The sequence below is a fragment of the Manis javanica genome, chromosome 4, assembly GCF_040802235.1.
Source record: "Manis javanica isolate MJ-LG chromosome 4, MJ_LKY, whole genome shotgun sequence".
NCBI classification, from domain to species: domain Eukaryota; kingdom Metazoa; phylum Chordata; class Mammalia; order Pholidota; family Manidae; genus Manis; species Manis javanica.
The window spans coordinates 3,294,599-3,307,651 of record NC_133159.1 but is presented as its reverse complement, the minus strand read 5'-3'; the positions used below and the strand labels follow the sequence as shown (position 1 = coordinate 3,307,651).

General features: G+C 58.9%; 1 protein-coding gene and 1 long non-coding RNA gene across 2 annotated transcripts in view; one reads left to right on the top strand and one right to left on the bottom strand.

The window, feature by feature from the left end:
• AJAP1 (adherens junctions associated protein 1) overlaps nt 1–13,053 on the bottom strand; it is a 120,344-nt gene that overhangs the window by 71,896 nt on the left and 35,395 nt on the right. The gene's annotated exons all lie outside the window — the stretch shown is intronic.
• On the top strand, nt 3,122–9,559 carry LOC140848638 (uncharacterized). Its single transcript, XR_012129726.1, has 5 exons — nt 3,122–3,145; nt 3,448–3,594; nt 5,021–5,117; nt 9,117–9,212; nt 9,370–9,559. It is a non-coding gene; the product is annotated as an uncharacterized lncRNA (long non-coding RNA).

The following is a 13,053-nucleotide window of genomic DNA, read 5'->3' as shown; positions in this document are numbered from 1 at the left end:
TTGACGGTTTGAGGACTGGTCAGGTGTTTGTGGAATGTCCCTCCATTGGGATTTGTCTGCCGTTTTCCTCGGGGTCACACTGGGGCTGTGCATTCTTGAAGGAACCAGGGAAGGGCAGTGCCATGCTTGTGACGTGGTGTCGGGGTGCCTGACCTCAACACGACCTCGTGCTGCTGACGCGGCCTTAGCACTGGCTGGGGGGACTGTTTCCCAGGGTTTCCCCCAGAAGGTGACTTCCCTCCTCTTCTCCTGTGCTCATCTTGGAAAGCAGGTCCCCAACCACAGTGTATGCTTTTGGGGGACAGCACCACTTTTTTTTAACTCTTCAAAACTCACCCGTTTCACAGCTGGAAGAAATGGAATGGCACAAATCTAAGGAAGTGATGGTCCCAAACGCAGTGGATGAGGGATGACAGTCGCCCCTCTGCCCCGAGTGCTTTTGGTATGTTGGCTGGCAGGGGAGGATCCCCAGTTCTCCAGGCCCCTGGTCTCTCCCCAGGAAGCCGGAGGGAGGCCTGGAGGGCAGACACCATGGGAGTTCGTTCTCAGGCACTCTCAGAGCCACCTTCTAGAACATGGCAGTGTTATTCGCTCTTTGCAAAGACAGGAGACCAAGGGGCTGCAGGCTTGGGGTCCTGGATGGACAGAGCCCCCAGCAAGCCTTCTGAGGACAAATCCCAACCCTCAGGGTAGTGGCTCCAGGGACAGCAGAGGCCACATGCTGCCCGGCCTTCAGGCAGAGTGGAACTCCAGGTGGGGCAGGCCTTTCCTCATCTCCTGTCCCCTGAAAGAACATGCATCCCATCAGGCAGGGAAATCTGATTTTCGTCGGGAAGGGAGACCCTGGTGCCCGGTGCCCAGTGGCTGGTGCTAATTACCGGTGGCCCCATTACTCCTGATTCTCCCCAATTCCATGTTGCTCCAAGTTCCCTGATCCCTTGGCCATGGAGAGAGAGGGGGCAGTGTCCCCACGCCAGCAAGAGCCACAGGCACCCAGGCACGCTCTGCTCAGGAGGCCCGCTCTCACCCCGAGCCAGTGCCGCTCCCCACTGCCTACAGGCTGGCACCACGGCCAGGAACAGAGACAGGCCCAGTCTGCCGCGCCCGCAGCCGGGGCTCAGAAAGGGAGCACACTTCCTTCTGGAAGCAGGCGCTGGTTCCATTTCCCTAATGAAGAAACAAAGCCGTGACTCACACAAATGGTATTCCCAGCCGATGTCACCGTGATGTCCTGTCGGAGCCGCACCTTGCTCTGCCGCGTGATCTACTATGATTAAAAGCATCCCTGTGTTTCAGGAAGATGCTGTGGGTTGCCTAGAAGGCTTTCGTCTTCAATGGGCTTGGTGGATGCCGGGCGCGCACGTGATATTTCATTCACGGAGAAGCTGCAGCATAGCGACGATTCATTTGGGTCAGACAGAAACGTCCAGACAGTGACTCTCTGGCTGCTCTCCTTTCCCAGAGCACAGCGGGCAGTGCGGGATCCTGGGGTCCTCCTGGCGCCCTCCCCGACGAGAGCTCATCTAACTCCTGGGTCAGGGCTCCAGGTCCCACACTAGATGGACCAGGGATGGTGCCCCCTGCCTGCTCCACGGCACCCAAGGGCCAGCACCGTGCAGAGAGGGTGTGCTCGCTGCAATGTGGCCTCCTCCCGCACCAGGCTCCTCAAGAAGCTGTGTGAGAATGTGAGGACACCCTAACGCGAGTCCACCTAACCACACACCAGCACTGCCAGCCTTGCTGGGAATTGCAGGACGTCCTTGCTGCAAGCAGAGTAATGGTCATCTGCTCCAGCCCACCCCAGGCCGCCCTCTCAACCACTGTGCTCGGGGCCGGGACTTGCCAGCCCTAGCAAAGGGTTCCATGGCCAAGCTCACGTGAGAAGCAACGGGCAAAGCAAAGCACAACTGGTCTCCTGATGGACCCCATTCTCCTGGAGCATCTGTGGACGGGTGTTCTGTGGCCACATGGGGCCAGATGCCAGTGTCATCCCAAACCCTCACTACCCAGTTGGGACGATGCCAATGAGAGCCACTCACAAAGGCGCCTGGCTGGGGTCACAATGAGTCAGCATGGGACCTGGACCCGGGGACTTGAGATCTCTGAGCCTCCGAACTAGGTCCCAACAATCCTAGACTTGTGGGACCAGGACCAGAAAATTAGAGCCGGAAGCGACCCTCTGTGGCCTGTTACCATGGTGACTCCACTCCCTGGATGATCTGCACGGTGGCTCCCCCCAGGGACAGGGGCTGGGATGGGCACTGAACCTAGCAGATGCTCTTCCACATCCGCCCCCCAACCGGATACAGAGGTCAGGGCCCTGCAGGTCCTGGGGGCTTGCCCCGCACATGACCCAGGGCACCTGGACGGGTCTCCCTGTCCAGAGAGCGCATTTCTATCCCACGATATTTCTTAACTGGGCTTGATTGTGCCCCCGAGGGACATTTAGCAAAGTCTGGAGACATTTTTGGTTGTCATCTTTCAGGGTTACTACTGGCATTTAGTGAGAGGACAGAGATGCCACAAACATCCTAAGGGCATGGGGCAGCACCACCACGAAGGTTTACCAGGCCAGGAACATCCACAGGGCTGAGGTCGAGGACCCGCATTACACGTTTGCTCCTCTGGGGCCCGGGGAGGTGGGAAGAAACGCCTTTCCCCAGGAGGAGGGGGGCTCAGGGATGACCACCCCCACATGCTCCAGAAGCAGCAGCATGGGCTCTGGTGATCCCGGGGTGCAGGGCCGGGTACCTGGCTTCCAGGCTTGTTGCCAAGACCTGCTGGCTGTGTGAGCCCAGGCAATCTGCATAGCCTCTCTGAGTCTCAGTTCCCCACCTGTGAAGTGAGGCAAACACAGGCACCCATGCCTCAGGGAGTCTTGGGACTCCATGGAGAATTCTTTGAGCTTGGCTCCTGGTAAGCACTCCCAAGCATCAGCTGTGACCCCTTCACGCCCCTCACACCCCACTTCTCCCTGGGGAGCTCTGGAGCAGGGTTCTGCAGAGCCTGGAGGCATGGGGGATGCTGCTCGACAGCCTTCACAGGTGCTTGGAAGAGCGTGAAGGATAACAGCGCGCTGGCGTTCCGTTGCCTGGGCAACGTGCCCACGCGCATTCCGGAGGAGTGAAGTGGTGACAAGCAGTGGGTGGGTAGCACTGTGGGTGGGAATGTTCCCTCCCAGGGCGTGGGGAGCGGGGCTGTGTGTCTGGCACTACAGCCCTGCTGCTGCAGCCAGGTCCCTGGTGTCCTGCAGTGGGACAATGGGCAGGGCGTCCAGGACCTGTGGGTCCCCTCGGCTCACTAATGCTCCTCACACTGCATTTGTGCCTCCTCTGGGCAGCATGCAGGACATGACCAGCAGCTGCCCCCATGGTCGGGTGGCCTTCCCAGGTCTGCCACTCCTCACTGCAGGTGCCCTGGGCCAGACCTCCCGTGCTTCCTCTGCAGGTAGGGAGACAGGCATCGGATGGGCCCCCAGTACAAGCGGTCCACCGTGGGGTTGAGCCCCGTCTGTTCGCCACACCCCTCTGGACAAAGGAACAGACTTTACAAAGGCAGACGTGACTAGGAGCTGGACCGGAATCCTGCTGACTGGTAACCACCCCCACACCCCTACTGAAGTCAGTTCAGAACGAGGAAGCTCAGAAGGGCCCCAGAGAGTAAAGTCGATTCTGCAACCACCCCTCAACCCTGGCACAGGTTCTTGGCCTGTGCCTCATGGGAGAACAGCCAGGTTGGGGGAGAGGGTGGTTGCAAAATGCTGACACCCAGGCCCTGCCACAGATGTCCTGATCAGCCTCTCGGGGGCCAGGCCCAGCATCAGTGCTGCTTCAGAAGCTCCCAGGGGCATCCAAGGCTGAGAGTCAAGGGGCATTGCCCGTTCCTCAGTGGGACTGGGGTTAATGCTCTTTTATGTCCACTTAACAAGAGATACAGGATGTGGGGGGAGTGGGCAGAAGGGATTCTCAGGCAGGCCTGGTGCTGGGTGGCCCATCAGAAGAGGGGTCCAGGGCCAAGCGGCTGCACAAATGCGTATCTATGGAAACCAGACCACAGAGCCTGAGAGAAGGGAGGCGGCGGCTCGCTCAGACAATGGCCCGCACGGACGGAGCAGCAGCCAGCGCCAGGCTAAGCGTTTCTCACACCTCGTCTCATGCCGTTCACACGGCAGCCCTTGGAGAAACTGCTGTTACTCTCAACTCACAGAAGAAAGAACAGCACAGAAATAGGAACTGCGTTTTTCTCTGGAAAGACGTCCCTTAAACATACAACTGAAAGCAAGTGATGCTGAAAGACGTAGGTAGTAAGCCAGCCACAGGGAGAAGCCGGCTCAGCTTTCAGGTTCTGAAAACCGTCCCATCCGCTCGCGTCCCTTGTGTTGAGAACCATGCATCCTTGTGGGGAATGTCCTGTGCGTCTCGGATGCTGCTCCCGGTGACTGACGGCTCATCACCGCAGGTCCCTGAGAAGCATACCCAGGGATGGTGTCGCCCACTTGCAAAGCGCCCGCTGAAGCCCCTTGGGCCTTGGCTTTGTGGTCCCTGGAATGTTGCTATTTATGGAACTCAGTGAGCACCTCGGGCACTTTTTGAGCCAACGAAGAAGGATGGAGGGAATGGCAGAGGGGTTGCTGCCTCTCCAGGAAACAGAAGCAGGGAATGGGGGGCTCCCTGGAGATGTCGGACTTGCAGAGACGGGGCCCGATGACGGTCATGGAGGGTGGCACATGGCATGAGGACGAAGAGCCAGAGGCGGAGGGAAGCTTTGCAGTAAAGGGGATCCAGGCTGGAGGCCTGGCTCTACCAGTAGCTCGCCAGCCCTAGGGCCCAGGGCAGGTTCCTCTGCCCTCCTGATGGCCGTGTGCCCATCTGTGATGCCTCCACTTGTGGTGTGACAAGATGTCAGCAGAGCTCTGAGCCAAGAAGAGGGGCTGGCGGCCAGAGGAGGGGAGGTTAGGACCCTTCATTCTCTCCCCCGGTCTACAGGACTGCCTACCCAAGCCCCTGTGTCTGACCCCCAGAACTCCGGGACCACCTCTCAGGAGAGCTGGGGAGATTCCTTCTCGGACAACTGCTCCGTGGGCTCAGTGTGGCTGCAGCATTGCGGGTCCTCGGAAGGTAAGCTGCAAGGAAGATGAGATCAATGGTGTAGGAGTGCAGGGAGGGTGCGGCGAAGGAGGTGACATCCCAGAGGGACCTGGGCACCGGGGTCGGACCCAGAGCACCCATGGAGGAAGGCCACACGGCAGCCGTCAGGCAGCCGGGGATGTGTCTACACCTCGAAGATCCATCTGAGTCTCTGGTGGGCAGATTTCACTTGGCACAGGGGGGGAGAAGCAGGGTTGGGCCTTCCGCAGTCAAAAGCAGACTCGGCCCACCTGACGGGACCCGGGAGCCCAGACACAACCTGCCACAGACACGCCACCGTCCTCAGCCCTTTATGCCTGAGTGTAAACGATGCTGAGATGAAATGAGGCCTCTGCAGGCCGTCAAGGGACCCATATGGGGCCTTTGCACAGGGCACAGGGGTCCTAAGAATAAGCTCAGATGAGTAGAGGACCTAGGTAGGCAGGGGGCCATCAGGGGCTCTCCATGGCCCACCCAATATCCCACCATTGGTCCATGGTGGGGGAAAAGGAAACAGTGGCTTGGAAATGAGCTGGAAGACATGAAGCCATTCACACAAATCCCACAATGCCGGCCACGGCCCTGTCGCACCTCAAGGTACAGATCCCTGACACCCCATCAAGAGAGGACAGGACGAGGGGAGAAGCTCCCCCACCCTGACATCCCACCCATGCCCAACCCCCACCCACGAGGAAAGGCCCCACGGGCCTTGGGCAAACCCCAGAAATGCCGACTGGGAAGCCAGCTCACCCTGAGCCCTGGCAGAGGCCACCTGCCCGGCCATGCCCTGGTGCTCACCTGGCCCAGGTGCTCCCAGGCCCTAGCAGCTGCTCAGAAAGGACACCCCACGGCCCCAAGTCACCAATGACGTACAGACAGTTCACAGACGGTGCGCTGGCCCAAGGCTGCCAGCTAGTGGCTGGTGCCTATGGAACTGGGCACTGCTGACAGGCCCACTTTACAGGTGCCCAGCCCTGCCTCCCCACTGGGCGCTTGGGTGAAGTGATGTGGATCAAACTTCCAGCCAGCTGCTCAGAGTTGGAGGACATGGTGCATAAAGCCGATGTCTCGGCCCCAACCACCCCAACAAGGGGGGCACGGTGCTGGCTTGTGTGAACACAAATGGGGGCGGGGAACTCACTACCTGCAGAGAACACTGTGTGAACATGGGGCAGAGGCTCAGTAAAGCCTTCCAGTGTGGACCATACACAGTTCTCATGGGTTTTCTGCCTCTGCCTCCCAGCCTGTCCTGTGGGGACCCAGGGCCCACCTACCCCAAGCTGCACTCCCATGTCCAGGTACCCCAGCCCACAAGCACACCCAGGCATGCACACCCCACACACATGGACACCTGCACACAATAACACACACGCACACACACACGCGCGCACACAGGCAGCCCCCGGCCCAGGAAGAGGGCTCCCCAGGCAGTGGAACTTCTCACACTTCCTGAGACTGTCATCCGTGGTGACCACGTCCCCAGGTGCTGGGTGTCAGGAGTCCTGGCTGGAATGTCTGGGGTACATAAAATCGTCTCTGGGAAGCCCCAGAGCCCCTGGGCAGCAGCTGGGACTTGTAGGGGAAGAACTCTGTTTTCAGGGAAAAACAAGTTGCCAAAGGCCAGGCTATGAGGGACCAGGGGCCAAGGAGGCCTCCCCCCAAACCCAGGCCATCCCCACATGCCTGGCTTCAGGCTCTGGTTGGGTGCACAAATCTTTAACCAGACGCTGGTCGCTCCCGAGAGGGGCTGGGGTGCAGACACACTGCGCTCTCCACTCGAGAGGAGCTTACCCAAGATTCTCCGGGAATGCGCCTCCTGACCTAGGATGCATGGCAGCAGAGCCCTTCTCCTGCAGCATCTGTGACAGGGACTCATTTTGTGTGTCCCCACCTGCGTCTGTGCTCCATGCCCCAGACAGAATCTCCAACAGAGGCAGGCGAGGAGTGGCCATTCCCACTGCACAGATGGGGACACGAGGCCAAGGTGACAAGGGGAGTGGAGCAGGTGACTGGGGAGGGCAGAGCCGAGACCAAAATCCGGCCCACCTGCAGCTTCCCCCACACCACCTGCTCCACCATGCCAGTGACTTCCTTCCCAAGGGCACAGGGGCAGCTCCTCTGGGCAGAAATCAGTGGCCTTTGGGGTGTCACTCAACATCATCAACCAAGAGCTGGCCCCCAGGGGAGGTGGGGGCAGAGGCCAGTGCCCCCGAGGACCACAGGCTACTTCTGGTGGGACAGAGATGAAGGAGAGAAAAGGCTGTCTGCAGAAGCCCTAGCCCTCTTGGGCTCTAGGCTCACGGGGACATCACCTGGCATGAAGAGCTCCCCCGGTGCGGGGCTCAAAGATGCTGCATCATCCGGGACAGGTTCTTCTGTGGAAGGGCCGTCCTGGGCCATCTCATGGACCCTGAAGCCCACCCCAGGAACAAAGTCAGCCACCCACAACTGTAGCCTTGCAAACCCAGGGACAGGCCTCTGCCGTCACTGGGTGTGACCTCCCAGCGGTGCTGAGAACAGCTGTCCACGACCTTCTCACCAAGTGGTGCCTCCTCCTGGGGTCACCCCCCAGCTCCCCCTCTGGGACGGGCAGAACTGTGTTCCTCCAAAATTCACATGCTTAAAGTCCTGATCCCAGGACCTCAGGGTGAGGCTGTATTTGGAGACGGGGTCTTCACAGAGGTAAAATGAGTCCATTAAGGTAAATGAGTCCAACAGGGTGGGCGCACATCCAAAGGACCGGTGTCCCTAAAAGAGGAGATCAGGACACAGAGGGACGATCCTATGAGGTCCCAGGGAGAGGTGGCCATCTGCACGCCCGCAGGAGGCCTCAGGAGAACCAGCCCCGCCCACACCTGGGTCTGGGAAGTCCAGCCTCCAGGACCAGGGCAGATAACTGTCTGTTGTTGAGGCCCTATCTGTGGCTCCCACCCCAGCTGCCCGCTGGAGGCCCGACCCCACTCTCTCCTAGGGCAACAGAGAACATCCATGCAGGGTCACCCACAAACACAACCCACCTCCCAGGTCTGGACTGGGCTGGCCGGCTCCCAGCAGAACCCGCACAGCCCATGCAAAACTCCAGCCCACTTCAACACGGGGGGCCTCCCAGTGTCCAGACGGCACTGTGGGCTACAGGCAGCATGGGAATCCAAGGCCACCTGACCCCGCCCAGAAACACACCCTCAGCGGTCCCGTCCACCCACAGCTCCTCCCATGCAGGATCCCCAGGCTCCATGCAGGGACACCACCAGGATCATTCTCTGTGGAGCCGGCCCGGCACTACAGCTGTTCAGCAGAGCCTAATGGCACCCTGCCTCCAAGATGGGACAAGAAAAATGTCTCCAGGCCCTGCCACATGTCCCCTGGGGGACTAACTGCCCCTGACTAAAAACCACTGCTCGAAAATGCACCTGGACCTTCCCATCTGCCTCCCCGCCTGCCTCCCAATCTCCACGCAAGGATGCTAAAGCTTCAGGGAGGGTGCACGGCTCCTTCCGCCAGGCACATGTCCCGTCTTCCCATCATAAAGGGGCCCCCCAGGGATCCCCAGGCTTATCCCTGGCTTGGTTTGCTCCTTTGCTTGTCTCCAGAGGCAACGCCCCAGGAGAACAAGAACTGACCACCCCCCTCTTGCCCACCAGGCTGGAGCTGGCACCCCACGAATATTGAGGGGAGAAGGAATAGACGAGTAGCAGGTCGAATGAGAAGCCTCGGAGGCACCCGCTTGGGGACAGCCCCAGGACCGACCGATACCCCCGACAGGCGTGATCACCTCCATTTCTTGAGCATGAGGACTGTCCCACCTCTCACAGAGGTCACCCCGCTGGGCAACATAGAGCAGACGTCGGTGCAGGGACCTCGTTCCGTCCCCTCCCGGCTTGAGAGGACAAGGGTCCCGTGGAGACAGAAGGGGCAGCCTGGGAGGGGCGCCCTGCGAGCCAGGGGTGGATGTCCCCCAACACTGTCACGTTCTCCTTTGGTTCCCATCAGGGAGTGGCGCTCATGTTCCTCTGGCACTGATCGTTCCTGACACAACGTGGCAACTCTCTCTCCTGCTCTCACTCAGGCCCTTGATGCCCCACACAGGTGCAGTCAGCCTCACCTGGGGCAAGAAGGGCCCTCTGGCAGTGGGTGAGAGCTGGGGCTCTGGCACTTCCATGGAAGGCATCCTCTAGCCCCATCCCTTCCACACCACCTCCCAGAAGCCCTCCTTGACTACCCTTCCTCCACCTTTCTCTCCCAGGCTCCCACGGGGTTTCCTCTGAAGCTCAGAGTCCATCTCTGCCAGCACCTGCCCGCAACATCCCACAATCACTGGCCGCCCCTTAAATGGGTGTTTGCACCCTGGTGGCACTGGGGGCCTTCTCAGAGGCTCCCTGGCTCTGTCCCCACACAATGGGAGACCTCCCACTGACCTCCCTCCAGGCTGTGATGGGGAATATGGCACACAGAAAACTGAGATGCTGCCGAAGGTGGGCACTGATGAAATAACATTAATTACAAATTAATACTGATGTTAACTATATTTCTTAAGTTTTATTTTTATCCAATTATTCTGTAAGCATCAATTAATCTACTACGATGACAGGCACTGGGGGTCTAGAAATGGGAGGATAATGTGCCCATCTTCTCCAATCCAACTTCTTGGGCACTGCCTGCAAATGTGAACTCAACAATAGTATATGGTGTAAGTGAATGAACGAACAAACAAATGAATGAGTGAATGAGTCAGGAGCTCGAGGTCCACTTGGGGAAACAGGTTACCCAGAGGCGGGCAGTCAACATGCTGGGGTGGATTCAGCTTTGTCTGGGTGGGCCTGGAGGGCTGCTCAGAGGAGGTGATGGGTCTTGAATGCCCAGGAGAAGTTTACCTGGTACGGGAGATGGGAAGAACAGAAGCAATGCCGTGGCTTGATGCATGGGGCCAGCGTGGGAGGGCCCAGCAGCAGTCAGAAGGGAGTGAGGCAGGGAGAGCCCCAGACCCTCCTCTGCAAGGAAGGAGGGCAGTGGGGATATCCCAGCACCCATTTCCTCTGGGGGCATTAGGAAATCCCCCCGAGCACATGGCTGGGGGCAGGAGCCAAGCTGGGCTCTTACTTACGCAGCTCAGCCAGTCCCCAGGTCCACCGGTACTGGGGGGACACCCACTCCCTGTGCCCGGCTCCCTGCCGGTAAGTGGGATCAGCTGAGCCTTATGAAGGTTATGCATCAATTCGAGGACAGCTGAGCTCACCCAGGGAATACAGGGCACTGCTGTTCACCGTCCACTCTCACCGTCCTTTCTAACAGAAGTGGAAGCACCCCACTCTGGAAGGAGGCCCCAGGGCCGCAGGCCCCGGGACCCGCTCCCTGGAGCGGGGCAGTTCTCACTTCCCGGACCCCCAGCAAGCCCAGCCCCGCAGACCCTCTCTCCCGGAGGAATGGGGTGGGGCGGCACAGTTTCCCTCAGGCTTTGAGACTAAGAGGCTGGGGCAGGCCTGGGTCTGGAGGTCACAGGGGGCCCTCTACAAGCATGTCCCCCCAGAGGCATTTCACCGTCCAGCCTGGGAACCCTCACCAAGGGCTTCCCCCCTACTGGGAGCATCTTCCCCCCTACTGGGAGCATCTGCCCACCTCCTCCCTCCGACACCCACTCCTGCCTCCTGGAAGCACTGGTCAGCTGCTCTCGGCACCCATCAGCCAGCGAGCAGGCCCGCTGGAGGCATCTCTGGGGGGTCAGCCTGCCCTTGGGCTCTCCTCAACAGCTGGGCTCAGGGTTGAACTGGAGACCTGGCACCCCACCTGCCCCTCTGGACCCCACCGGCTAGCCTGGGACACACGTCCTGTAAGCCCCCGAGCCCCCAGCCTCGAGCTGTCATCCTGGTCTGGTCCCAGCTTCACTGGGCAACACCTCCAGGGGGGGCCTGCAGGAGGGGGAGGTGGCGCAGGGCACCCCTGCACTGACCCCAAGGCCATAGCCTGGAGGGCCTGAGGATCCCTCTGCTGCACACAAAACCCCACCAGGGATGCCTCCGACCTTCACCGGCAGGTGGGTGGGTGGGCTCCACCAGGCTCCACTCGCCTCACCACAGATCAGAAAACAGGTATTTCAGGTGTAAGAAGCTGCTTGTCCGGCTGTCAATCAGGCAGCCCTTCCCCAGGGAAAGGGGGTTAACTGCCGTACTCAGGTGCATGCCCACCGGGCGCATTGTTCTACTTTATCAGTGACTGTGTCTGAAACCTCTGTTGGGGCAGGAGGATGTCAGGGTGTTTCTCTCACCTTAACTCTGCCAGGAGCTGCTCTGGAGGCCCTGTTCCCTCCACGGGATCTTGGGACACTGCATGGAAAATGAAGGGTGTCCCAGGCTGGGCGCCCTCACCAACCCTAGGGGAGGAGACCCTGACTTCTCTACCTCCCCAGCACAGCCTCTCAGTGCCCCCGTGGGCCTGAGTGGGTGAACCAGGCCCTCCTCCCATTGGCATGTCCTGACCAGACCCAAACGTCCTTGCTACCCTGTGGGAAGGGGAACGGTGTCCTTAGGGGCACCCTCTGCATTTGAGGAGTTGATAGGATTGGAGTCTCTGGCTAATCCCCACAGCCAGGAAAACAATGAGAAAAAAAGACTGAATCCGGGCCTTTATTTTCAGAATTCTATTTCTATGTTAATCACTTGTTTGTTTTTAAGTGAGAAGCTACACCTTGAGTGTTTTCACTAAATAAGTCTGTGTTTGAATGTCGTCCAGTGTATTTAAATTTCTCACATGTTGCATCTCACGTGAGGATTTCACTCTCTCTGTGTCTCTGTCTCTCTCTGTGTCTCTGTCTGTCTCTGTCTCCATCTTTGTGTCTCTCGGTCTCTGGACGGATGAGCTCCCTCCCTCCAGTGGGATGTCCCCATGCATCCCCTGTCTGTGCTGACCACCTTGGTCCCAGGTGCTGTCCCTTCTCTGAGACACAGCCGCATTCACAAATAATTCAGTTCAGCATTCAACAGCTGCTGCTATGACCCACCTGTGAACAGTCTCTTCTCTTTAAGCCACAGTTCTGGGGAGCAGAAACTCCCACTGTCATCCCTTTAAACCCTTTGCCCATTCTCTGCCTCACCGGATGCCACTGAACCCTTGTGCCCCACCATGGTCGCCACAGAAAAAGATGTTAGGTCTTTTTTCTCCAGTCAAAAAGGACCTCAGGAGATGGATGAGCACAAGTACCCCAAGGGGTTCTGGCCACAGTCCCACGGCAACCTCCCTGTGCTTGACCTCACACTGGGCCTGGCGTATCATGGCTGGATTGGCGCTTCCAGGCTGACAGAAGGTGGGCCAACATTTCTATACTTTTCTGCACTGGGCTTAAGTGGGCCTATCTCCCAATTTCAGCTGAGACAGCAGATAATTGTGGGAGGTTACAAAAATGATCCACGGCTTCCCTCTGTAAACTCCCCCAGGACCCCACTGGGTAGCATGTGCCCGTGGTGGATTTCATGGAGGTTTCAAGCTTGATCCTACATTCTCACTTTGACCATGGTTTTAAAAATTAAATACCCTACATTTGCTGGATGTATTCTGAAAGTGAGAGGAAAGGGACAGACACTCAGCAGTCTTAGGAAAACACCGGGCTAAAGGGGTTGAAGGAAGGGACCACGACCCCGGACTCCTGTCATCACCCATTTTATTGGTCCTGGAACTCACAGGGGTCTCCCTGGGCAGGGTGGCAGGCGGGCGTAACTCACAGCTGACCAGTGGCTACCCTGGTCAGCTCAGAAGTGGGGCATGGGCAGCTCGGGTGCTGGTCCACCTCAGGGCAATGACTGTCTGTTCTGAACACCCGGCAGAAGCAGAGACTACCCTTTGCTTGGAGGGTGAAATCCTAAACGCAGGCTGACACAAGCCAGGGAGTTGCCCTGAGGGACCAGAGAATCAGCCCCTAGAGGCTAAAGGCTGGCACCAG